Consider the following 25,320-nt stretch of genomic DNA (forward strand, 5'->3'; position numbering starts at 1 on the left):
GGAGGGGGGGGGGGTTGTGAAAGGCAAATGCAAGTGTCTACAATAGTAAAAACGGTTCCCTGTTTAATTCCGGCTCATACATGCTAATACAGGCAGAGAAAGAGAGCGAGGCCAGTTTGGCCAGCCTGTTGGCTCCTTTGAGATAGTTGGGCAACACAATAATGTGATCATATTCTCCCCTTTTCTCTCTCTCTCTCTCTCTCTCTATCTATCTCTTCTCTTTTCTTTTGTGTCTGTGCCCAAATTAATTGATTTTGGGGTAGTAAAACTGACCCCGTTCCTTTGTCTGACAAAATGAAAAATCCTTTTTTGCTCTTATCATTTGTGTGGGTTTTCGTTGTCTGCTATTGAGGATGAACAACTGCAATTGCATGCACACTGTTTTCTCTATAAACGCTGAAAGTTACCCTGTAACTGCAATTAGGGAAAACAGTTTTTCAATAGGAAAATTATCTTAAGGCAAATACCATCTTAAAGCAAATTTCATTATCAAATATCTTAAGGTAAATTTCATTACTGAGAGGAAAAAAAGAATTTAACAAATTCTATTGAAATCAAATCTTATTAACGGCCGAGATAACCTTCAGTTTCTGATCAATTTTTGTATTTCGTTGCGTAGCTGATTCGTTCAAATTAAAAAAAAATAGTTTTCAGAGTCAGATTTATAGGTAAGCTTTTGAATAGCTGCAAGGTGAAATTTAAATCCTTCGAGAATGTGTGACCTCTTAGAGATGAAAGAAATTTTGGAACCTGGGGGTCTGACAGTAATATGCGTTCTAAATTGACAGGGAGATAAAGAGCGATTTTCGCTCGGTTTTTAGTTAAAAATGACCTATTTTCACGGTCCCTGAAGGGCACCACTTTTTTAAAGTGCACAGTTGCAAGTCTCTCTGCAAAAGGTAAATTTCAATCATGTCCATTAAAGCCGGTTAGCATTTGCATTATGAGGGATAATCGTAATTCTCTGTCCTTTACATTCAAAATGTAATCAATTGAAGCTTGTTAAACAATTTTTCAATTACCTTTCGCTGCTGTTAATTCTTCTAAAATGCTAGAGCTCAATACAGCTCAATTCAACCGGGTGGTTTTGTGAAATAATTGGTTTTCTCGACTGGAAAATTGAGTAATTGTCCTTATAATGCTTTTAAATTATCAGCTTTTTGTATATCTCTTGCGACTTCTAATTCTTTAGGCGTACTGATCGGATGTGAGTAAAGCAAAAAGTAAAGGTCGAAAATATGAAAAGGTTACCCAGAGCATATATGCATGTTGTCAAGCAAATGTTACTATATGCAACTTTATATTAAGTTTGAGAGATTCTTGTTGAGTTGAGAGGTTTTCCTAAATCTCTAATCGTTGGTCTTTTAAAAAAGAAAGCAAGATTATAAAAAGTTCTCAAGTTCGGCATGGAGCTCATCGTTCAGTATTTTGTGAGCTATTTATTAAGAAATAATTATCTGTATAAATAAATAATATAGTGGATTATTTTATCATTAATGATGGGATAATCAGTTTTTATATTTCTTAAGAAGCAAAATGTCAAGTTTAAAGACTGTGAATTGGGGTAAAGCCCGCAATTTCAACATGAATACAATTTTATCTGCTTTTCCCGAGACATTCGTGATCTTTGAAGCTAAGTAATAGTTTTCCTGTGAGCAATATGTGCAGAACTGGATGAAGTAGACAGTATTATCAGACCCCTTTCACCGCTCCTCAATATAGTGACAAAAAACACTGAATTCAAATTTCAGTGTTATTAGCAATCATATTATATACGACTAACAGAAAAGATAAGATTACATGTATCGATAATTATTATGCAAAATATTAACATTAAATCAGCTAATATTGAACCTGAAATCAATCCAAAACCCTTTAGAGAACATGACAACTGTGCAATTTGCTCTCCAATAGTTCACGAGATGATTTGTACCAAAGAAATTAGTCTCCAAACGCACTGGCTTGGTGAAGGTCAATGATGAAATGGACATGGATTAATTTTTGAAATTATCAATGATTACACCTTCAATCTGCAAACTTTTTTACTGAATGCCACTCATTCTTTAAAACAACGTGCCATTATTAATAGAAAAGTGTATTGTCGCTCTTTATTTGTGCTGCTATATGCAAGGGATTGGGTAACTGAGTGTGTAAAAATATCCATTTTTTAAAAAAATACAGATATTTTTAAATCAATTGTGAGTTTGTTTCTTGTTAGAATTTTGATTCGAGTTGAAGACTTAAACTTAGTATTATTAGAAAGTTTAACTTACCAAATTAATCTGACAGAGGTAAATTGATTCAAGTAACCAATACTGATATAAAAGAATCTTCAAGAAATGGTGCTGTGAATCAATACTCGGTTCAAACTGATGATTCTAGATAATTATTATTAGAGTTAGATTAATTGATGTAAAATCTTCCGAGCATGTATTAAATGATTATGATATCTCCGGAAGTGTGAATAAATTCTTAGAAAAGTGCAAATGCATTCCATTTATGGTTCCCTTTGCGACTGATTTGCAGAAGCAAACCATATTGGGTAACCCTTTCGATCCCCACTATAAATCATGGTGCCAAGATTAGTTTTGTATCCTGACTTTTTCACACTGAGTCCTTTTTCATCCCCAAAATCAAATCCCCATCTTGATCTAATAATCAGATCTCTCCTGTAAATCTCTAAATTCTACTGTAAAATATTATTCTTGTTATTCTCTCATTTTGAGAAATTAGTTAGAAACGATTTTTTTCCGCTTGCGAAAACCCATAACCCAACAGGTTATGGGCCCAGCAATTTTGTAAGTCCTAAAACTAATTTCTAAAACAAAACTAATTTGTTGTTGACAGTCATAATCCTTTTGTGCTTAGTACCTTTTCTTTCCACAACTGTTTTGCCTGCTCAAACTACGATGGATCAACATACAGTGAAGCTGCTGACTTACACAGGAAAGGCAGAGGACTTCCAATCTGGAGCACAAGATTTGTGGCAATGATGCAGACGAAGGGACTCTACAAATCACTACTTGGGTCAGAGGAGCAACCCAACGAGCCTGCACCACGAGCCAATGGGGCGAGCAATGATGAAAAGAAGAACCACAAATTGCTGAAGGATGCATATGAGAAGGAAGTTGCAGACATCAAGGAGAAACGGAACAATGTGTGGTGCCATCTGGCACTGACTCTAGATGCAAAAACCCTCATGCTGATGAGACATGACTGTGTGGGAGATGACGGCATCGGAAATGGAGCAAAGGCTTTGAAGCTTTTGCAAGAGTGATTTCAGAGTGTGGAGACGCCGACATTGGTGACTTTGGTGACACAGCTTGCTCGATTGCAGCTCGAGGATGCTGAGGATTTGGATAGCTTCTTCTTCAGAGGACAGGAGTTGCTCACAAGGCTACAAAAAGCAGGGGAAGCAGTCTCAGAGACCCTATTCAACGCCTTGGTCCTCAATGGTCTGCCAATGAGGTATGAAAGTTTTGTTATACAGGAAAGCTTTAACCCGGCAACGAACTTCACAGAGTTGAGGAAAAGGCTGGAGAACTTCCATGAGAGCACAGCACAGAGGCACAAGGGACAAAGTGGTTCAGTGGCACTGGCACTGAAGCGTGACTTCAAGAAGGGACCCAAGAAAGGTAACTGATTTGTGTGTGGCATCCCTGGACACTTTGCCAAGGACTGCAGCAGGAAGGAGACAGCACAATGCAGCAAGTGTGGTGAGAAAGGTCACCTAGACAGGGCATGCAAGAGACAAAGAGATGGAGGCAAACAGGAGTCAGTGGCAATGGGTCCAGCATTGGCTTCACCAGACGAGGAATACTGGGCAGCTCTTACCCAGTGGAAGACACCAGGCATGCTAGTGGACAGTGGTTGTACAGATCACATAGTGACGAACATCGATGCGTTCCTGGATTTTGTGCCCATTCAATTAGTGGTCAGAAATCACAACGGAGACGCTTCCAGAGTGGTGGGCAGAGGCTGTGTGAGGATCAGCATACCCTCAAACAAAGGGGAATTCCAATGCGAACTCAAAAATGTTTGTGTTTGCCGGACTATTCTTCAAACCTCCTATAAGTCTCAAGATGCACAGAGTGGGGACATAGCTTCACTTTCGAGAAAGGAAACAGCTGCATGAAACTCCAGAAGGGAACTCGGGTAAAAATAACACAAGAAAATAATTTGTTTTACTTACCCTGCAGCGTTCTAGAATTCAAGATGAGTTCCAACAGCGTGAAACTTGACAGTGAAAGGAGTTGGCACGGACGATTGGGTCATTTGAATCAAGCGGATGTGGCCAGGAATGCACCAGAGACAGTGGGGGAACTCGATGATGTATGCAATGTGTGTGCATTGGCCAAGATCACAGACTCCAGTACCAAGAGTGGCAGAGACCCAAGCAGAAGAGAAGCTGGAGAGGGTGTTCACAGACGTGATGGGAACTTTCAGAGTAGAGTCACTGTCAGGGTTCCGAGTGAAGCACTGGCCAGCCTGAAGAAATTTGTTCTCAGTGTGGGGACGCCCAAGAAGCTGAGGCAAGACAATGCGAAGGAGTTTCTCGCAGAGCAATTCAAGACATACTGCTTAGATGCAGGCATTCTACAGGAAAAGACCATACCAGAGACGCCACAACAGAATGGGTTAGCTAAGAGGTGCAACAGGACACTGCTGGAGATGGCAAGATGTTTGCTTATTGACTCAGGACTTCCCAAGATGATGTGAGGAGCAGCAATTCTTCGCGCAACAAGTCTCAGGAACTTGGTTGTGAGACGAGGAGAAGAAAAATGCCCAGCAGAGGAGAAGAAAAACCTAAGCTTTCAATTAGTAAACTTTCTATTTTTTGGTTGCCTAGTCTTCATGAGGAAGTGGGACAGAGATGTCAGCAAAATTGAACCCAAGGCACTGGAAGGAAAGTTTGTGGGTTACACTGAAGTAGACAACGGATACCTGGTGTACGTACCCAACACACGCAAGGTTGTGGCTGTTCGAGATGTGATCATCAAGGAGTCCGAAGTGGGCTCAATCTCCGACAACAGAGAGGCCCGACCTACTAGGTGAGGCGTCACAGCAACTGGGTATCTGGCGCCCAGATGATGATCATCGAGACGATGGCAACAAAGAGGAGCAGGGCACATCTCCTGCAAAAAAGGAAGAGTGGCATTACGCAGAGAGCATGAACACTCAAGAAACGACACTGAGACAAGATGCCTCAGATGTTGAGGAAGCAGCACTGGATGAAGAATCTACTGCAACAAGAGGGAGTCTCAGAGACTCTGAGTCACTGGAAGACAGTGAAACGGAGGACTTCTCACAGACAGTTGGCTTTTTGAAGAGGCACTGGAGCAAGCGGACAGGGCAGAGCCCAGACGAGGGACACGAGCAAGAAATTTTCCGCAATTTTTTGGAGAAGTCAGGACCCATCTTGCTGTGACTGAGGGTAACTATGTGGAACTGAAAACAGTCCACGAAGCCAAGCAAGCTGACAAATGGGACCAGTGGTACCGGGCAATGAATGACGAGGTCAAGGCGCTCCAAGAGAACGAGACTGGGGACCTAGAGAGGCCACCCACAGAGGGGGACATCATACCGGGCAAATGGGTCTACAAAGTGAAATTGGGACCCGGTGGTCAAGTCGACAAATACAAAGCACGGTATGTGACGAAAGGCTTCAAACAAGTGGAAGGACTGGACTACTTTGAGACTTTTGCTCCTACATGTAAGCCAGAGACATTCAGGATTCTACTTCAACTGTCAGCGAAGCAGGGCCATGTGATGCACCAGTTTGATGTCAAGACGGTTTTCCTGCACTCACCAATAGAGGAGGAAGTGTATCTGGAACAGCCACAGAAGTTTGTAAAACAAGGATCAGATGGGGAGAAGTTAGTATGTCGACTAAATAAATCAATTTATGGTTTGAAACAGGCTGTTAACAACTGGTAAAGAGCTGGCAAACTTCCTACTGAGACAGGGGTTCACCAGAAGCAGGAACGATCACTGCTTGTTCGCAAGATCAGAGGCAGAGGATCAAAACTTCATCTCGGTCTGCGTTGACGACATCCTATTAGCATCAAGAAGTATGACAGTGATCTCCGATGTCAAGAAGGCACTACAGGCAACATTTCACATGGAAGACAGAGGAAGACTACACTGGTTTCTGGGCCTTAGAGTCAAACAAGAAGTGGGCAAAGTCACAGTCGACTAAGAACCCTACATAGAAACAATGCTTGAGCAGTTTCAAATGGATCAATGGAAACCCCCAAGAACTCCAGCTGATTTGAATTTGAAACTTCAGACAGCACGGAACGGAGACGAAGAAGTGGACCAGAGGATCTACAGAAGCTTGGTTAGATCAATTCTTTATCTGGCCAAACAGACGAGGCCAGACATCATGTTCACAGTCAACATTCTGTCCAGACACATGAACGCACCTACCAATCAACACTGGCTATGCGGAAAACGACTTTGCGATATTTTCAAGGTTCAAAAGGTTTAAAACTTACTTACACAAAAGAGGCTAGTTATGATTTATCGGGGAAAGTGATGCAGACTGGTCTGGAGATGTGAAAGACAGAAAATCAATAACGGGCTATTATTTCAAGCTCAACGGACGTGGCGCAGCACTCAGCTGGGGTGTCACGAAGCAGGCCACAGTTGCTCTTTCTTCATCAGAAGCAGAATATCAGGGTATGGCAGCAGCAGTTCAGGAAGCACTTTAGCTGAAACAACTTCTAGAGGATTTTGGCATCCAACAGAAACGTCCAATAGCAATTGGAGGGGACAACCAAAGTTATATCAGACTTTGCCAAAACCGAGTCATGCGCAAGAGGAGCAAGCACATCGAGACAAAGTTTCACTTCATTCGGGACAAGACGGAGGATGGGACTATTTCAATTGATTACGTTCCCACAGACAAATTGGCAGCGGACATCTTCACAAAGTCCTTACCCGTTCCGATAGTTGAAACATTCTGAGCAGTTTTAATGGAAAAAGACTCTACCCAATCAGCTCAAGTCTGAGTGGGGGTGTTAGAATTTTGATTCGAGTTGAAGACTTAAACTTAGTATTATTAGAAAGTTTAACTTACCAAATTAATCTGACAGAGGTAAATTGATTCAAGTAACCAATACTGATATAAAAGAATCTTCAAGAAATGGTGCTGTGAATCAATACTCGGTTCAAACTGATGATTCTAGATAACTATTATTAGAGTTAGATTAATTGATGTAAAATCTTCCCAGCATGTATTAAACGATTATTTTATCTCCGGAAGTGTAAACGAATTCTTAGAAAAGTGCAAATGCATTCCATTTATGGTTCCCTTCGCGACTGATTTGCAGAAGCAAATCATATTGGGTAACCCTTGTGACCCCAACTATAAATCATGGTGCTAAGATTAGTTTTGTATCTTGACTTTTTCACACTGATAATGGGTATATATACAGCTGATTTTTGAGTCCTTTTTCATCCCCAAAATCAAATCACCATCTTGATTTAATAATCAGATATCTCCTGTAAATCTCCAAATTCTACTGTAAAGTATCATTCTTGTTATTCTCTCATTTTGAGAAATTAATTTTTTCTACTTAGTTAAAAACGCTTTTTATTCCGCTTGCGAAAACCCATAACCCAACATTTCTAAAAATCGTTTCTCAACCAATTCCTGCTGTGCTAAAACTTGACACACAGTTTGAGAAGCACGACGCTGAATTGCTTGTCAAATGAGTTCAAAATGTTTGATGGATGTTTTCTTCAAAAATTCGAGTTGTTAAAGAATTTCTAATATCTGGTTGCTTAGCTGACGTTTTGGTAATATTTAGGTTTAAAGGTACTAGCATATATACTCATTATACTATGTCATTATTTACAGCAGTTTATACTTATATGTCTCGACATCATCTTTAATTGCGATTGTAATAGTTGTCACAGTATGTGTAGAGTGCATGATTTACGATAAAATTGTCATACGCAGATACTTCGATTAAGTGAGGTAATTTAAGTCAGGTTATTTAATTTAAGTTAGTCATTTGAGTTTAGTTTTCTTTTATAGAGGGTTATTGTTTCGAAGGCGGCACTGAGAGGAGTTGAGCGTTATATCTTAAACAAACACAATACTGCACAAAAGCGTGTTGAGCTGTCAAAATATTTCGGTTACTTAGCAAAGTTGTATTTGTGCACCAGGCCAAAGTCCAAATCCAGGAGAGCGCAAATTTAAATTTTGAAGTGAATATATTTTGAACGAAATTGGTTTTGAAGTGAAAGATTTTAGTTTTAACAGAGATAAACTGATCTAGTATTTTTATGAAAATACCATCAAGTCGATCAGTCCTGCCGCCCCCTTAGCTAGTTATATTGAGCGGACGGTAACCAAATTTTATGTACACCCAGTGATCCTCTCGAGCTGGCATTGTGTCGGGGTCATTACAACCATACACTCACGAGCTAATAACGCCGGAAGTAAGGTAATTTGAAGATTTTTGACGTTTTGGGGTAAAAATTGACCACCTGAATAAAAAATATCGGCAAAATTAGGTTCAAAACGAATAAGCATGCTGTGTTTTTATTTCCAGTACCAAGAGAAAAGGGTTTAGTTTGTTTTTGGGTTGTTTAAGGCAGACAAAATAAGGGTATTATTGAAATAGTCATTTCGCGAAAAATTGAAGTCGGATTGACCTGAAAGTTTGTAGATAGACTAATTTTGATGCGGGAAATCCAAATTTGGGCTCTGATTTGAGGTCAGACCAACCCCACAAAATTATTCGTGGAGTATTGGTAGTAGCTTTTTGATTTTTGGAGGGCTAGTGTAACTTTTCAAGGGCTTTCCGATGGTGTTTTTTAATCTTACGAGTGCCGAAAACAGGTAATTGGCCTTTTGAGCGGCCTAATGATTTGCAAATGGTACTAATTTAATAACTTGACAGTTTGTGACAAAAAATCTCCACCCCGGTCAATTTGGACGAGCTGCGGATTTTTCGCGTTTTTGGCACCGATGACTCCCTAAAAAAATTTCAAAACGCAAACAACTCGCAACAAAAAATCTGGGACAATTTTTTGCATGCAACTAGTTGACACGCGAGTTTGCAATTAACTGTAGCCGTAGAAGTTTTACCCCTAGAATACGAGATAAAACCGTTTGAGTTTCGATCTCCTATGCAACACTCGCGAAACGTGAGCGCGTGCACTGCTGGTATCCTATTAAGAGTTAGGACAGGAAAATTTGTGATTAGGCACAACTGTGGATGGACTTTCTGTGAAGTTCTTTGATATTTGACCCCTCATTCACACCTAGAGGTCATATTGTGGGCTTTTAGGAAAATCAATTTTTCCACTTTTTTTTACAAGAAATTGTGTAGGAGGTTTTCTCTTAATTTGGGTTTGATTTTAGTTGTTTATTGAACACATGGCAATTGACACAGATTGATTTCAGCTAGTTGATTTTGATAGCGAAATTGGAGCGATAAGAGCGTTCAAAGCATCGTGCGTTTTTTTACTGAGCAAACAGTGATTGAGATGTCATGTGCATATGTGTGATGAAGTGAAGTGGGTATGTGTACATAAGAGTCCAAAGATCGTTTACTTAGGATAAGATAGAAGCTGAACAATGGTTGGCGGCAGTTGAATAAAAGAGCATAATTTTTCAATAATTTATTTTCACAGTAAATAAAACTCTCCTATAGAATTTGACAGATTTCAAATGTAAGTTGCAATGTTAACTTCGGAAATTTTGTTTTGTTTGCTTTAGATAAGAACGTGTTGACTGAATATAAATTGAAGTGAAACACTTAGAGAGGGTAGAATTTTTCCCACAGGAGAGATTTTTCTCACCAGAGAAAGATTTTCTTAATGAAACAACTCTAGAAGTTGATTCTTTGAGAGGTCGAAAAACTCCTAGTTAAGTGAGACTAAACTTGGAAAGTTGCAAGTGCAAGATAAGTTGCGATACTGTGAGCATTTGGGTTGAGTTCATTTGGGAATTTGTGCTATTATTAACCTAATTGCTATTATAAATTGTCTTGAGGTTGTTTTTGTTCTATTGAAGTGCAAGTAATTTTCTTACCTCTGTTATCTATCTGAGGATAATTGATATTACGAACCTTATTAAGATATAACTATTCTGAGACAATCTAATTTTGATCAGCGTACAAGAGTGCAAAATGAAAGGTAGCTGAGTAACAAAGTAGCGCTTGCTTCACCGATTTAAATCCTGGGTTTTTGATCGGTCTTCTGGGCCGCAGAGTCACCTCACTGTTGAGCATAGCAAAAATTCAGAAGACGACACAATGCACGTGTCATTTATTTATATAGAAACAGGCGCAGCACAACAACAAGGTAAATTAATTTGCTTTGTTACAATTTCTAGCTATTTTGCATATTTCTACAAATCTGATCGTTAAACAAAATAGTAGAAAATTTTTTCTGCGCCAGTCTCTTCGAAGAATTGATTGTGAATAAGTCTGAACTGGAGTTTCTTCAACATTTTTGTTAAGAAAACGGAGAGAAAACTTACAGTTTTCATACAATTTGGTCAACTGAGGGTTTCAAGTGATGGAGAATTTTATAGAAAAAAAACTTTTTTTTAAAAATTGTGGAAATGTTACTACGCTTCATTTTGGTTTCCGGTTAAGATGATGCCCTAACAATTTGTCAGTCTTTTTGAGAAAACAGAGGTGATAGTTTTACATTTTATAGATAAAAGGGAGGTCATGCCAAATTTAAGTAATGCCTTTTTGGAAAACCTTGTAAATAATGTTCGCTCCTTTTTACTGAACGATATTTTTGAAGTGTTTTTTTCCTGACCGATGTTTCCCTAACTTTTATGGCATCTTAGATTTTCAGTGAAGATAAAATTTTGGATTGCGAACAGTTCGTAGTTTAAATTAAAAAAAACTATAAAATACAAAAGAAAATTTTAATTAATGTTTTGATGAAACCATGATTTGTCTAACATTTTTGAAACTACACTGTTGTTATAAACCCTACATCAAACTAGGAGGGAAATTATCTTCTCACCCTCTTTCTTCAAATCTAAACAATAAACAAAATTTGAAATTCCTAATTGCTTGATCTTTTCATAAGAGACTTGAATTTTATTTTGCTACTTTTCAGCTAAAATTTATTCTAAACTGTTTTCTTTGGGAATCTGTATGTCGCGTTCAACGTCTGAAGTTGATAATTTTAGGAAACTTTGATATAAATTTTATAAATGACAACCTTTTTGATGCTACAAATCTTTTGTCTATTTTCATTGTCAGCCTGCGTCATCATCTTTAATGGTATTTTAGAATTTTGATCGCTACTACTTCAAATTTTGTCTGTAAAAAACTTTTTTTTTGATTTTGCATCCGTTAAATTTGAAAGGAGAACAGATCTATGATTTGATTCAGTTTTTTCTGGAATTTATCAATATTTTTTTCGTCGTGCTCGTCTTTCACAATTATTAAAAAGAAATAACTGAAGACTAATTTCGTGTATTTAATACTTTATATGGGTTATTATTGAAGTATTCATGCTTTACGCATGATTTAAAAATATAGCATGGGATGGAGTGGAATTTTTGGATGGATGAATAACTGATCCTCCTTTTTGGTTTCTGTGCTGGGCGTTCTATTTCTTGTTGCAATTTTTGTGTTTACAGTTTATTCTGGAGGTGAAAACATCATTTTGTTGAAACGCAATTTTTATCATTCTCTAGCTCAATTGGTTTTAAGTGTGACTCGTTCTAGTGTAAGACTTTATTAAACGCTTCTAATCAGTGGTGATTTTTGAGGTACAAATTCAAGGGTTTCACAAATTATTTTGGATTCAGTTTTTAAATTTGCATTGAATTGGAAATTAATCTCGGGGTTCGCATAAATTTTTGCTGATCATTTTTTTTGTTTTTCAGATGCAAATTTGCTCTGAAAATCTGTAATTGTTTTACTAGTGGTTGCGATTTATTATAAATTATTTACCAATTATGGCCTAATCAAATTTACAATTTTGTGAAAATGATAATAAATGACAACTTCTCTCCACGGTGATATTTCCCCCGGTTGCACTTCGACTAAAATTAATTTTCTACTCATTTATAATGGTAGATATTAATTGTAAGGATCAGCCTTTTTTCTTATTATTAAACTATTAAAAGATATTATCAACTAATTTGTTAAAAAAAAACGTTCGGGCTGAGGGGGGGGGGGGGGTAAAAAGGTGATGCGACATTTTAATATTAGAACTGAATTGTGATTTGAATTAAAATTAAAATAGCGTGACTGGCTCTCACCTGATATTAGTGACATTTCCACTGTGGTAATAATAGCCCTTACGTTTGGGCTGCTGCTGGCTGTTAATAAATGCGAGCAGAGCATTGTTTCGAAATTGGAATGTAAGGAGGGGGGAGAAGAATTGAATTTGAAGTTTTCTTCCCCAGACGCTACCTGTGACGCGTGTGACAATCTGAGATTAGGTTATAAAAGCATCTGAACAACAAATTTGCACTTGAAATTTGTTCTTGTGTGGAATTTTTAGCATTTGCAAGCAGGCGGGGGTTGGGACCAAGAGAGCTTCGACTGTGAGAGAAGGGGCGGGTTTTATTGGATAGGGGAATTATGGAGAAATAAAGAAGTGAAGAAAAAATTAAGTTAAATGGAGGGAGCATGAATTATACATGGCAGAGCGGAAAATAAAATGTGTAATATGAACAAATTTGACAAAATGTTCTGCTGCTAAAACACGCACGTTTCCAATTATATTTCTTTTTTCCTCGGCAGCTTTATCCATATTTTACACTTTGTCAATGAAGGCGAAAATGAAAATAAAGAGAAATACAAAAGAGTGAATCAATTCATCTGTCCAACGACGTATCTTCTAAAAAAGCACAAGTGAGCTTATTTTTCAGGGCCAAGAATTCTCACCAAGTGAACAGCAGAACGTGAACGAAGGAAGCCATCATTCGCAGATTGCTTCTTTCCTCTTTTAATCTCCTTCCCCTTTTCCCGGGTAGATTTCAAGTAATACCCTTTTGATTATCCTGTACTGGGGAGCATTAAGTATTTGATGTGCTTCAGTTTGAGAGTGCATCTATTTTGATGAGAGTTAATTCGCGCAGATTACTCAAATTTTTGCTCTGATTTTCCCTTTTTGAGCGCAGCTAATAACTGTCTTTCATTCACTTAGATTAACTTGAGATTGAATTATAGGGAGCTTAAATTCAGAAATAGGTCATGCTGACCTTTTCGAGCACAAATAGTAAGCGTCATTTTTTTTTCTACGAAACGTTTTGTAGATTTATCTGCGCTTAGTTCGATGGGTCAATCCCACACTTTTATTTAGGAAAAAATAAATTAACGTAGTTTTTTAAGTAAATTATTCCGACAATAACCCTTGGGTTAAAAATCCACATGCCTCCTAATATTAAATGAATCAATCACAGTATCACAAATTTATTCGTAGGTCAACTAAAATTGCTATGCTCAAAAAGAAGAAGATCATTCCATCCAACCTGAGTGCCAAAATCTACGAAGATATTAGCAGAGAACGATTGGCTTTTGTCAATTTGATGCGAAGTGATATTCGAATCAACGCAACTTGGACCAGAGAGGGTGCAATTTTTTACGAATGGAAACCAGATGGCCTTGTATATAAAATAAACGGATTATACGAAGGGGGTGTAGATCTCAGTTACAACATTGAAAATGTAATGCGTTGTTTCAAAAGAACGCCTTTTTGGGGACGGAAAGCCAATAACCAAAGTCAAATGAATCAGCCCTTTCGGATCGATGTTGGGTTCTGACTATGACAAACTAAATAAACAAATTGTAAATTTTGTAGATGTGGATGAGCAGTTTGATGCAACAATTCTTCATTTGAACGTGAGATCCATTAGGAAACACTATGCGGAACTAGAATCACTTGTTTTTAGGTTGAATGCTCAGCCTGATATCCTATGTCTAAGTGAAACCTGGTTGTCAAATGATGACAACATAAATAGTTACTCGATAAATGGTTATACCCAGATAGCGGTTAAAAATAGAAATACGGTTAAAGGTGGAGGTGTCATGATTCAACTAAGAAACTCTCGTAATTTAGTCAAAGTTTGTGAAAGTCCATTTGAAGAGTCCATTTTTGCTGAAATTAGAATACATAACAGAAAAGTTAAACTGATTGTTATCTATAATAAACCTAGAGCTAATAAGAAAGACTTTCTATCTGAACTCGAAAAGTTCCTTGAAACACAGTGCTACTCTGCTTGTCCAACGGTTATATGTGGTGACATAAACATAAATACGCTGGAAAATAACCAGTTGACCAGAGATTACAAAAATCTAATAACCGCAAACGGATTCGAACTAGCTCCAGAAAGACCAACACGTGTTGTGGGAGACTCATCCACCTGTCTTGATCATTTCATTTATCATAATGTCAAACAACCAATTTGGGATGTACTGGAGCTACGAAGTTTTTCTGACCACTAACCGATTATTTTAAAATGGAAAATTTATGGTGAAAAAACTGCAGACCTTGTCAGTTTTAGAGATACGAGATTTCTGAAAAATAAAAATCTGATGGAGATTTTTCAGATTGACTTGAAAACGGAATTATCTAAGGTAGAAACGGATATAGTTTTAGCCCCTGATGCGTCTATAGCTTTTGATATCTTCAATAAGGCTTTCTTGTCGGTTGTAAATGTTTACGCGCCATTGACACAATCAACAAATAAATACAAAAAGCTGCCCAATTGGTTCAATAATAAACTTAAAAATTTAAGGACGAAAAGGAACAAAGCACATGAAGACTGGATGAAAGATAAGTAGAATTTTAGTGCAAAAGAAAAATTCAAAGACGCGAGATTGCAATTTTAAAAGAATTTTAGACTAACAAAAGCCATGTACTACAAGAATAAGTTCACATCTTTTAAAAGGGATAATCGTCAAATATACAGTATGCTAAATGAGCTCACTGGTAAAAAAAAATGAAAGCAAAAAAATACCAATACTCGAGTCATGCAGGAATAACGTTGAAAATCCTTCATTGCGGGATAATGCTGCGGTCTTTAATAAATTCTTTGCCAGTATTGGTTCTGAGATAAGTAAACATCTCAATGGAGAATTTGTATGTCTGGTCCCCAAAGCGCAACAATCTATGTTCCTCTTTCAAGCAAAAGAGCGTGAAGTTGCTGAAATAATCAATAATCTGGAAAATAAGTTCTCAAGCGGTGATGACGATATAAGTAATGTCCTAGTCAAAGTCTCGGCACCTGTGACAGCTAGGTATCTGACTTTTCTAATAAATTTGTCGATGAACAAAGGTGAGTTTCCGATAGAACTGAAAAAAGGAAAAGTTATACCAATGCATAAAAGCGGGTCTAAACTTGACGAAAATAACTACCGACCAATATCATTACTAAATGTGTGGAGCAAAATCTATGAAAAAGTTGTTTACAAGCGCGTTTATTCCTACCTAGAAAAATTTTCGTTACTATACTGTAAGCAATTTGGATTTCGGGCTAAACACAGCACGGTTGATGCTCTAGTTGAGTTCACTGAGATGGTAAGATTCAACAGAACCACAAACGAAGTAAGAACTTTTTTTCTTGATCTTAGTAAGGCTTTTGACAGGATTGATCATAACCTACTCATCCGTAAATTGGAAAACTATGGAATCAGAGATAACCCTCTTAATTGGTTCAAATCTTACTTAAAAGGCCGAATACAGCGAGTAAAGTTAAATAATGTGTCATCTGGATGGGAAGAGATTGTTTGCGGTGCTCCACAAGGCTCAATATTAGGTCCTCTACTGTTTATTATATATGTAAACGACATGCCTCTAGTTTGCAGACACTTAGAAGCTATACTTTTTGCAGATGATACAAACTTTTCTGCAATTGGACTACACTGCGTGGATATCGAGGAAGATATTAAAAAAGTTAACGATTGGCTAAATTCCAATAAATTAGTAGTGAATGTATCGAAAACAATTCAAATGAATATACGAACTAATAAAAAGACAAGCGATTCGGAGCAAAGATTCTCTCTAAACTCTGCTCAAAAATAAACCAGTATGTAAATATCTAGGTGTTACTATTGACTCGAAATTATCCTTCCTTAGTCATATACAATCCGTAAGAGAAAAATTAAGCAAACAGTCCGGTCTTGTGTCGAAACTGAGACATTTTGTTCCTAGGGCTCAATTAATTGATTACTACAAAACGTGCATCAATCCCATTATTCAATACGGTGTCCTTGTTTATGCATGTTGCAGTTATACATCACTGCTACCTATCTTCACTTTGCAAAAAAAGATCTTGAAGTTCATCTACTTCTGAAGGAAAAGCGATACATGTGAAGATATTTTAGTCAATCACTCAATTCTTTCAGTTTACGAATTGCACCTTTATGAGTTACTAAAGTTTGTTTTAAGAGCTCTGAATGGACTCCACAGTGAATCTTTTTGTAATGACATGTTTTCCTATAACTATTCAAAAATCACAACGAGATTGTTAAAATCAAATCTAATAGCTCAACCAAATTGTCGAAACAAACTTGAGCGTTTCTCAATAAAATTACGGGCCTCTAAACTGTACAATAAGTTAAAAACAATAGGCATAATTTCATCTGATCTTGATCTAAATTCTGTCCAGAAAGTAACAGACTTCTGTCATCACCTCAAAAATTCGTACCTCGTCTGTAACAATGGACTATCTAAATTCGTATTTAGTTTGTAGTGTGACTTAGCAGGAGCTCTTCTCGGAGATCAACAGGCATCGGACCAGTTAATTACTTAAGTATTGATCGCTTTTTTTTGGGACACGAAGTAGTTGATCACTGCCTGGGGCCCAAAGCAGCTCATAGAGATGTCTTCCCGGCACAGTGGTTTTTACTTCTGGTCCCAAATTCACCCAAAGCGCCAAATGTTTTGTTTTTATTGGCGCCAAAGACTAGTTCCCCTGCTGTGACGTGGTTTCAATGCATAAAAGCGGGTCTAAACTTGACGAAAATAACTACCGACCAATTTCATTACTAAATGTGTGGAGCAAAATCTATGAAAAAGTTGTTTACAAGCGCGTTTATTCCTACCTAGAAAAATTTTTGTTACTATACTGTAAGCAATTCGGATTTCGGACTAAACACAGCACGGTTGATGCTCTAGTTGAGTTCACTGAGATGGTAAGATTCAACAGAACCACAAACGAAGTAAGAACTTTTTTTCTTGATCTTAGTAAGGCTTTTGACAGGATTGATCATAACCTACTCATCCGTTAATTGGAAAACTATGGAATCAGAGGTAACTCTCTTAATTGGTTCAAATCTTACTTAAAAGGCCGAATACAGCGAGTAAGGTTAAATAATGTGTCATCTGGATGGGAAGAGATTGTTTGCGGTGCTCCACAAGGCTCAATATTAGGTCCTCTACTGTTTATTATATATGTAAACGACATGCCTCTAGTTTGCAGACACTTAGAAGCTATACTCTTTGCAGATGATACAAACCTTTCTGCAATTGGACTACACTGCGTGGATATCGAGGAAGATATTAATAAAGTTAACGATTGGCTAAATTCCAATAAATTAGTAGTGAATGTATCGAAAACAATTCAAATGAATATACGAACTAATAAAAAGACAAGCGATTCGGAGCAAAGATTCTCTCTAAACTCTGCTCAAAAATAAACCAGTATGTAAATATCTAGGTGTTACTATTGACTCGAAATTATCCTTCCTTAGTCATATACAATCCGTAAGAGAAAAATTAAGCAAACAGTCCGGTCTTGTGTCGAAACTGAGACATTTTGTTCCTAGGGCTCAATTAATTGATTACTACAAAACGTGCATCAATCCCATTATTCAATACGGTGTCCTTGTTTATGCATGTTGCAGTTATACATCACTGCTACCTATCTTCACTTTGCAAAAAAAGATCTTGAAGTTCATCTACTTCTGAAGGAAAAGCGATACATGTGAAGATATTTTAGTCAATCACTCAATTCTTTCAGTTTACGAATTGCACCTTTATGAGTTACTAAAGTTTGTTTTAAGAGCTCTGAATGGACTCCACAGTGAATCTTTTTGTAATGACATGTTTTCCTATAACTATTCAAAAATCACAACGAGATTGTTAAAATCAAATCTAATAGCTCAACCAAAGTGTCGAAACAAACTTGAGTGTTTCTCAATAAAATTACGGGCCTCTAAACTGTACAATAAGTTAAAAACAATAGGCATAATTTCATCTGATCTTGATCTAAATTCTGTCCAGAAAGTAACAGACTTCTGTCATCACCTCAAAAATTCGTACCTCGTCTGTAACAATGGACTATCTAAATTCGTATTTAGTTTGTAGTGTGAGTTAGCAGGAGCTCTTCTCGGAGATCAACAGGCAGCGGACCAGTTAATTACTTAATTATTGATCGCTTTTTTTTGGGACACGAAGTAGTTGATCACTGCCTGGGGCCCAAAGCAGCTCATAGAGATGTCTTCCCGGCACAGTGGTTTTTACTTCTGGTCCCAAATTCACCCAAAGCGCCAAATGTTTTGTTTTTATTGGCGCCAAAGACTAGTTCCCCTGCTGTGACGTGGTTTCAATGCATAAAAGCGGGTCTAAACTTGACGAAAATAACTACCGACCAATTTCATTACTAAATGTGTGGAGCAAAATCTATGAAAAAGTTGTTTACAAGCGCGTTTATTCCTACCTAGAAAAATTTTTGTTACTATACTGTAAGCAATTCGGATTTCGGACTAAACACAGCACGGTTGATGCTCTAGTTGAGTTCACTGAGATGGTAAGATTCAACAGAACCACAAACGAAGTAAGAACTTTTTTTCTTGATCTTAGTAAGGCTTTTGACAGGATTGATCATAACCTACTCATCCGTTAATTGGAAAACTATGGAATCAGAGGTAACTCTCTTAATTGGTTCAAATCTTACTTAAAAGGCCGAATACAGCGAGTAAGGTTAAATAATGTGTCATCTGGATGGGAAGAGATTGTTTGCGGTGCTCCACAAGGCTCAATATTAGGTCCTCTACTGTTTATTATATATGTAAACGACATGCCTCTAGTTTGCAGACACTTAGAAGCTATACTCTTTGCAGATGATACAAACCTTTCTGCAATTGGACTACACTGCGTGGATATCGAGGAAGATATTAATAAAGTTAACGATTGGCTAAATTCCAATAAATTAGTAGTGAATGTATCGAAAACAATTCAAATGAATATACGAACTAATAAAAAGACAAGCGATTCGGAGCAAAGATTCTCTCTAAACTCTGCTCAAAAATAAACCAGTATGTAAATATCTAGGTGTTACTATTGACTCGAAATTATCCTTCCTTAGTCATATACAATCCGTAAGAGAAAAATTAAGCAAACAGTCCGGTCTTGTGTCGAAACTGAGACATTTTGTTCCTAGGGCTCAATTAATTGATTACTACAAAACGTGCATCAATCCCATTATTCAATACGGTGTCCTTGTTTATGCATGTTGCAGTTATACATCACTGCTACCTATCTTCACTTTGCAAAAAAAGATCTTGAAGTTCATCTACTTCTGAAGGAAAAGCGATACATGTGAAGATATTTTAGTCAATCACTCAATTCTTTCAGTTTACGAATTGCACCTTTATGAGTTACTAAAGTTTGTTTTAAGAGCTCTGAATGGACTCCACAGTGAATCTTTTTGTAATGACATGTTTTCCTATAACTATTCAAAAATCACAACGAGATTGTTAAAATCAAATCTAATAGCTCAACCAAAGTGTCGAAACAAACTTGAGTGTTTCTCAATAAAATTACGGGCCCCTAAACTGTACAATAAGTTAAAAACAATAGGCATAATTTCATCTGATCTTGATCTAAATTCTGTCCAGAAAGTAACAGACTTCTGTCATCACCTCAAAAATTCGTACCTCGTCTGTAACAATGGACTATCTAAATTCGTATTTAGTTTGTAGTGTGACTTAGCAGGAGCTCTTCTCGGAGATCAACAGGCAGCGGACCAGTTAATTACTTAAGTATTGATCGCTTTTTTTTGGGACACGAAGTAGTTGATCACTGCCTGGGGCCCAAAGCAGCTCATAGAGATGTCTTCCCGGCACAGTGGTTTTTACTTCTGGTCCCAAATTCACCCAAAGTGCCAAATGTTTTGTTTTTATTGGCGCCAAAGACTAGTTCCCCTGCGGTGACGTGGTTTCAAGAGCTTTTATCTGGATATTGTGCTGCCCGTTTTAAATTTTAATTCAATTTTTTTTGTTTAATAGATTAAGTAAGGTAAATTGCACCAATCTTTTGGTTTATCCCTTCCTCTTTTAACCTTTGGATACTAAGCATGTAAAGGATTTAAGAATGCTGACGATGCATTTGCTAGGCGTTTTAGGAATGCTGACGATGTCGTTATGCTGGGGGTCATGTTGCGCATTTTAATTTATGACTCAAATGGTTTTGAAAGTTTAAGGAAGTCAATCTACTCTAATCATTAAGTTTATCCTTTCGTTACTTACCATTTTGATACTAAGAATGTAAAGGTGTTAAAATTGCTGCTGAGCTTGATTCAATGATTCTAGCATTATACCAGGTTGCTGCTAATTTAGTAATATTTGTTGTTAATTAATAATTTTCCGTCTGTACTATAGACGCTGTGTAAAATTTACTTCTTGAATTCTTGATCTATCGCCTGGGCAAACTGAAAAGAAGTTCACAGTGACTCGTTGTTTGTCCCTTCCATCTGTAAATATTGTTGATTTTGCTAGTGTATTGTTAATACGTATGAGATGGATAAATAAATCTTCTTCTTCTTCTACTATTATTATTATAATAATCTTAAAATTGTGGCGGTTCGTTATCATAGGTAAAAATATGATTTGAACGCTCGTATTTGTCTGTTAACTGGTATTTTCGTGTGCTGCTCGAACAAAAACTCGGTTGAAAAATTTCCAAAAGAAATTTTACTGTTTAAAGTTTTTACTGACTAGTTATTTAACTCCAGATGTTTGAGAGCGATACGCCCGACGTTAGTTTGTTGCGTTTCTGAAACTCTTGATCTTTTGCAAAGGATTGTCTGAATATGAAGCTGAAGACCTGATACGGAAAACATACAAAGTTTTTCATCATTCTACTTCATCTGTTATTCTTTTATACCACGCAGATGAAATAATTTGAGTAGATCAATTGAATGGCATTTTTGAAATGAGGATATTGCATGAAATAAAGCTTTTACTAATATACTAGAAAAATTTGTTCAATTGAAAATGTGGAACTTAGAACAATCGTGAAAAAAAACAAACCATGGTTATAAATGTAGACTTTCTAACCTGTATTATTTTTGCTATCATTTGGCATTAGCGTCCTCATTTAGTTGTTTTGTTTCTTAAGTTGGAGCAAATGTAATCATAAACTAGGTAATCAGCAAAAAGACTTGAAGGAAATACAAAAAGAGTTAAAAATTGATTTTGAGATAACAATAATTAATACAACAAGGCGGCTCGGTAATGTGCGATGGCACATAAAGTTCCGACCCCGCCCATCCACAATTTTGGCATAATTGTCTAGCAAATGAGGAACAGATAGAAAAACCCAAAAATTATTTTTTGCGAAAAGTCTTTTTCAAAAAATTCTGTATGAACGATAAGATAGCCTCCAAAGCAAATAACTCAGTGGAGTTAAAAATTGATGCATTAGCTTGATGTAATATGTCAATATTAAGAAAGCGAGTCAAGATGAACGTCAAAAACAAACAACAACAACAGCAACAAACATTATTTACATCAAAAAATTTTTTTCCCTCTTAAAAACTAAATTTAATAACAAAGTCAACATACCGTCAGATAAACCTAAAACTAAACAAAAATAACTAATAAATCACCAGAAATCATATGCGACCAGTCCATAAAAAGGTTTGGTAACAATTATACAAAAAAGAACAAAAACATTAAAGTGAAAAATATAACTTATTTTTTTGAAACAGTTAACTTCAAAGTAATAAATACCATTAGGAATCAATTAACATTACCACAAATTTACAATTACCACTGTTTCTAGAGAAGGGCATTAGGACCTGTCCTTATTCATTTTTTAAAGCGGCTAAAATGAACAACAAAAAAAAACAAACAAAATTTCAATTGAAACTTGCCAGAAAACGCTGCCAAAACCCTCGAGCCATATTTTGTCCCTCAAAATATATTCGATTGCGCCTTCATCAAACAGCTATAAAGTAGTACGTGGCCATTCATTAGTAAGACTAGGTAACAATTAGACAAAAAAGCGAAGTGCTAAAGTATGAAATAATTTCAATTTTTTTTTCGAATAAAAATTACATTCAATGTCATAAAAGGCATTAATTACAAACAGAACTATTTGAATAGGGTCGTTTATTCAAAAAAAGGAAGCCCTCGAGACCTGCAGTTACCCAGAATATTTCTCGCATCTACAAAAAGAACGTCAAATAAGACAAAAATCAAATTAATTTACATTTTTGTGAAAAACCGGTGTCGAAGCCACTAAGGTCATAACAAATTCATTAAAAAAAAGATTTTGGGACACCAATCCCTTTTATTCCCTTGACACCCATAATGTCATATTTGACCTGTAATGAAATAACGAGATTAGCTAACAAAAAGAAACATAAAAAGAACAAAATTGCGAAGTTAAAAAGTTTTTTTTTTTAATTTTGGAAAACGATTGTTTTCAAAGTCATGAAAGCCATCAGCTATTTACTAATATCAGAATATCGGTTCTTCTATTCTTCCACGAAAAGCCAATGAAAGTTATCACTATGCAGGAAATTTCATACGACCGAAACGACAAAGTATAAATGACAGTTAAAAACAAAATTAAAAAATTCAATTGATTTCTTCAAGAAAGAGGCGTCGAGGCCGTTAAAACGATTATGTATATCATTCAGGATTTCAATATGTTCAATTGTGCTTTATTTTTAACGCTAATAATGTGACAAGAGAACTGTCAATAATGTGCTAATGTGACAAAATTCGGAAACGTGAAAAACTGGCAAATATCGAAACAAACAAAAATCTGAAATCTTGTAGTATCAAAGCCAGAAAACAATAACTTCAGGCTTAAAACTGCAACCGAGAAGAAATGTTAAATCAGTAGAAAGAAGAAGCATTCTTTTTTTGCAGACACTAAGCTGGAAGTTGAACAAATTAAGAAAAAAATAGAGGAAAACTTAATTAAGCCATTATTTATTGAAAAGTCAATTATTTTTAAAAGAAACGACCATAAACTTTCAAGTTAAAATTTAAATGGATTAGCTTGGAGCTTTTTAGTAAGCAAACTGGTTGGACCTATCACTCCTGAGCATTGATTCGATATGTTCTGTTTTTTATTTTTAAAGAAAGGGTCCTTTTTTTTTTAAAAAAAAGACCGACTGATTACAACCCGATTTCTTTGGGTGGTAGCAGTCCAAGAATGGCCCAAAACAAACCCTGCTATTGCTTATTGTCCGTTAGGAACATTTGATTTTCGAATGTTGCAGATATAGATAATTTGTTAGTTGAAAACTCAAAATAAGTTCTGCATTTTTGATAATCAACGAGTAAAGTTAGCAAAAAAAGGCAAAGTTTTAACTACAGAGCACTCTCAGCGTACTCTGAAGTAGAAATAGCCCCCCTCTGAGTCTACAAAGATTGTATGAGTGTTGTTTGGAGGTGTACTGTCGGCAAACTTAATCAAAACGGACTAAAGTAGCTTATTTCGTGCTGTTTTTGTTGAAAAAGGCTAAATTTTGAAATATTTATCCACATTTTTTGACCAAAAAAATTAAATCAAAACAATGAACAATGCTTGTTCGTCTTCAAAAATAAAATCAACGACACTATTCTTAAAAATTTTAACAAATTTTAGCAAAATTGACGAAAATTTAGGCAAAAATTCCGGAAAATGTGAATAAAAACAACGGGAATTCACTCTACTTCTCTGAAGTTCTCAGAAGAAATTCAAAATAAGAAAAGCCGAGAAGATTTTTTATATTTAAAAATAAAATCAACAACAAGTTTTTAAAAAATGTTGACAAATTTTAGCAAAATTGGCGAAATTTTGGTCAAAAATTAGCGAAAATTCCGTAAAATGTGAATAAAAATCAACGGAATTCACACTATTTTCACAAAACTTTAAACCTCGATAACTCCCTGTAGAAAACGAAAATTAAAAAAATCTTTTTAATTCCATATTCTACGCTGGACGAGCTTTCTAATGATACCACTCTCAACTCTCTACGATGAATGTATCGATCGGCGAAAATTCACTGAACAAAAAAAAAAAACCCATTTGAGTATATAGTTCCTCCCCCCTCAAGAGGGTCGGAACAAAAATCGCTTTTACGGAAATGTGGAAAACGATAGCTGATTCGTTGATGGTGGTTTGGCGCTTATAATTGCTTTCCTGGCCTTCTATATAAACTAGACATTTTAAGCTGTTCCTTGTCCTTATTTCAAAAAACAAAAACAAAACAAAGCTATCATGGCCTCTTCGTTCAAGTTTTAAAGGACGAGTATTTAGAATTTGGGCATCTGAACACCTGAATAGCAATATGCTATTCAGCCAGGGCTATGAGACAAATCAGTCAGGGAGAAATTAAGTAAAAATTTCAAATATATCATATCTGGTTTTTCGGTTTTCAGTGCCGTTTGTCCTGGGCTTTCAATTTGTATAGCTTTTGTTTCTTGAATTCTAAAGGGGCCTTTATAACAAAGTCAATTAGTAATGGCAATTTTAGCTGATGAACATTTTTCCAACGACAGTTATGGTGTAAAAGGGTATTTTCATATTGGAGTTTTGATTTAGTTCTCTGAGGTTGACGTTATTAGGAGAAATATTTGGTCAATTGCTTTTAAACAAAATGTGCAGCAATTATTTGAGTTGTGTTAATTTTTTCCTGCTACTAATTTTTAATATGACTGTTTTTGCGTCTCACTGGTTTCCGTCTCCCCGACCGGTTCCCCCCCCCCCCCCACACACACACACACACACACACACACACACACACACACACCGACGAACCCGTCTTCACGGGTCTCTGAATTTTTTTGGAGTCAGCTATTGTTCAGGGTTAATTACGTCTAATAGTGATTTATTGTTCTCGAATTCGTCTTTTTCATGCATAATATATGCTTGACTGTTTCGACCCATGGAGTATTTTCTGCGTTTTCGAATTTTTGCGTAGTCTAAATTGTTCTCTCATTTAGAATTTTAAACAGCTGGTTTCACTTAGTGGCAGTTTACAACTAAAAGTCAGATGAAATGTACTCAGAATTTTTTCACTTTAAATTATTAAATTGGTCTATAATAACCTCTACTAACGTCATTTAAAGCCCCCATTGGAATTTATCACCC

General features: G+C 36.4%; 2 protein-coding genes across 9 annotated transcripts in view; one reads left to right on the forward strand and one right to left on the reverse strand.

Moving 5' to 3' along the window:
* LOC142337456 (urotensin-2 receptor-like) overlaps nucleotides 1-21,440 on the reverse strand; it is a 48,861-nt gene extending 27,421 nt beyond the window's left edge. The window contains exons 1-2 of the mRNA XM_075386696.1: nucleotides 21,285-21,440; nucleotides 12,257-12,410 (exon numbers count right to left, since the gene is read on the reverse strand). The gene's annotated coding sequence lies outside the window, so the exon portion shown is untranslated. The remainder of the gene's footprint in view (nucleotides 1-12,256; nucleotides 12,411-21,284) is intronic.
* The window catches only part of LOC142337496 (hydrocephalus-inducing protein-like), a 389,940-nt gene that overhangs the window by 182,785 nt on the left and 181,835 nt on the right, over nucleotides 1-25,320 (forward strand). The window lies entirely within an intron of this gene.

This window comes from Convolutriloba macropyga, chromosome 1 (assembly GCF_964194025.1).
Source record: "Convolutriloba macropyga chromosome 1, txConMacr16.3, whole genome shotgun sequence".
Taxonomy (NCBI): Eukaryota; Metazoa; Xenacoelomorpha; order Acoela; family Convolutidae; genus Convolutriloba; species Convolutriloba macropyga.